We start from the raw sequence: 2675 nt of genomic DNA, 5'->3' as shown, positions 1-2675 counted from the left end.
TTAAATTTATTATAAATTTTTAAATATATTTTTTCGATTTAAAAAAAATGGTGTGAAAAACTCATTTTGACCCTTGTGCTAATCTTAACTTGACTGAGTTGACCCGTGACTCATATGACCTTTCTTATATTCCGACCCCTCCTATATAACTCGATATGAGGCGATACTTATATGCTCATAGATAACACGTACTCCTTAGTATGTATTATGATAAATTAAACAATGAACTACTGAAGCAAAATACGTAACTTAGATAATGGGTAGATAAAAATCATAGTTTGAGCCCAAATTTGAATAACCAAAATTTATCCCCCTTACCTTTCGCAAACCCTACACCCAACTTATTATTAATAACCCAAGAAACCGAAAACTTCATACCACCGTCAAATTCAATCCCTCACCCTCACACAGTCACACTTAATTTTATTTGATGAAATTATCACTATTGATCCATTTTCCTTTCTTTCACCCTTTATCACCATCAGTGACCATCATAAATCCCTATTTATTATTCATTTTAGTCTTTTTTAACTTAGTCACCATGAAAATGTTACCCCATCATTCTCATTCTACCGTGTTTTAACATTCTCCAGATTTATATTTGAGTATATATATTTTTTTTTTCAAAATACCTTCTGTTTTTCAAGTTTTGCACAAATTATAGTTGTGCCGAATCTTTTGTTATAAGGCTTCGTCTATAATTATAAAGAGAATATCATTGATTTAATGTTTACTTTTCTTCTAATTTTTCTATTTTAAGTATAATTTATTTCTGTTATTTGGATCATTTATTCTTGATAAGATTACTTGTTTAACAATTTTACACTCTTTACTTTTTATTTCGGATATATGGTCATAATATTTGGATTTTTTATTTTTTATGTCAATAATATTTCATTATTATTATTATTATTATTATTATTATTATTATTATTATTATTATTATTATTATTATTATTATTATTATTATTATTATTATTATTATTATTATTATTATTATTATTATTATTATTATTATTATTATTATTATTATTATTATTATTATTATTATTATTATTATTATTATTAAAGAAAAAGTTGGTATGATAAAAAAAATATAATTTACAAAATATAGTTTTTTTTACATTCATTCTGGTATATTATTTGATTAATAAAATGATTTTTTTTCCAAAAAAAAAGGTTTGATTTTGTGTGTATTTTAAAGCAAGTATTGCATGTTGTTTTATGAGTACTCGTTGTTATATCTTAATTTTCTAAAAAAAATCAACAGTGATTGTCTATACTTTATTTTGGGGTAAATATAGCGATGATTAGAGAAATTTCTCGTTCTGAAATTAACTATCCTTCCTCTCTTGGCATGAGAGACTCCTTATACGACCCTAGAATTTGAACTTTTTTACCCCCAATTTTTTTGTGTGTTAAATTACTTTATTTCTATATTATTTAATATAATTAATGATTTTTTACTATTTTAATTTTCTGGGCATTCAGTGATTATAATCAAATTTACTGAAATTCTAAATGCTGCAATTTTGTAATATGATATATTTCTTATTTTAACTATATAAGTTGGAGAGATTAACAATGAAAGTAGAGAGAAGCCAATTAATTGTGTAACTGGAACGTGGGGTTCTAAGTGAAATAAAAGTTTTTTCCCTCCCTAAAAATAAGGAGCCAATCGTAATCCTTAAATTGCTTCAGCTTTTATAGATAGGGGATTAAACGCGACGATACAAACATGTGATAGAAAGTAGAAACAATGAAACGATATTATAACATCCTAGTTTATCATGTTACAAATACTTTTTATGCATGACTCCCTTCATTCCCTAGACAAGGTAGACTACTCTAGCATAATGTAAATGTAAACTAAACTAATGACAATTGAAATGATGAACATAATGAAAATAAGAATAGAATTACCTTGAAATGGAAATGGAAATGGAAATGGAATTGAAGAACAATGCAAATATAAATAACTTGATATGTAAATTGTATATAACTTGAATTAAAATTGTTTATAACAAAATGGAAATGCTAAAAGGAAATCTAATCTAACCTAAACTAAGAACTAAAACGAGAGTATAAAAGTGGTGTAGAAAGTAGGTAAGAAGTGTCGACCAAAGCTTCTATTTATAGGAATGAAGGGAGTAACGAAAATAAGCTACAGGGGGTAACCCCGATCGGGGCCACCAACCCCTATCAGGGTCGTGACTTTTCTCACTTTTCTCTTAAATTTATCTTAACTTTGCACTTATTGTTGATGCGGAATCCGATGCTTGTTTCTTAATGCGTCCGTCTAAGGCATCCTAAGCATCATTTGGCATCCAATGCTTGCATATGGCTTGGGCTTTTACTTGTATTTCATTTCTTTACATATCCACCAACTAAGATTGGTTTCTTCTTGCTCGGGTTTCCAAATTTCTTCCCAAAATGCCCATATGCTTCCCGAAACACCTTTGCATGGTCAAGACTTGCTCTCATTAGTCTCGTGAACTTGGGTAATTGCTAATTTAACGAGAAAAAACTACTAAAAGCTTATATTCCTACAAAACATAATGAAAACAAGCAAATACAACTAGAACACGGAATTAGCACACAAACACTAACATTAGTGCAAACGGCATCTAAAATAGAGCTAATATAGGGGGTTAAAATGTATATAAAATGGACCT

At 28.0% G+C, this 2675-nt stretch overlaps 1 pseudogene; it reads left to right on the top strand.

Annotated features, from left to right (window-relative positions):
• Window positions 1–1297: 1297 nt before the first annotated feature.
• LOC141616258 (small nucleolar RNA snoR8a) lies at window positions 1298–1395 on the top strand (annotated as a pseudogene).
• The last annotated feature ends 1280 nt before the right edge of the window (window positions 1396–2675 follow it).

Source organism: Silene latifolia, chromosome 11 (assembly GCF_048544455.1).
Source record: "Silene latifolia isolate original U9 population chromosome 11, ASM4854445v1, whole genome shotgun sequence".
NCBI classification, from domain to species: Eukaryota; Viridiplantae; Streptophyta; class Magnoliopsida; order Caryophyllales; family Caryophyllaceae; genus Silene; species Silene latifolia.
The sequence above is the reverse complement of the archived record's forward strand: the minus strand, read 5'-3'. Positions and strand labels throughout refer to the sequence as shown.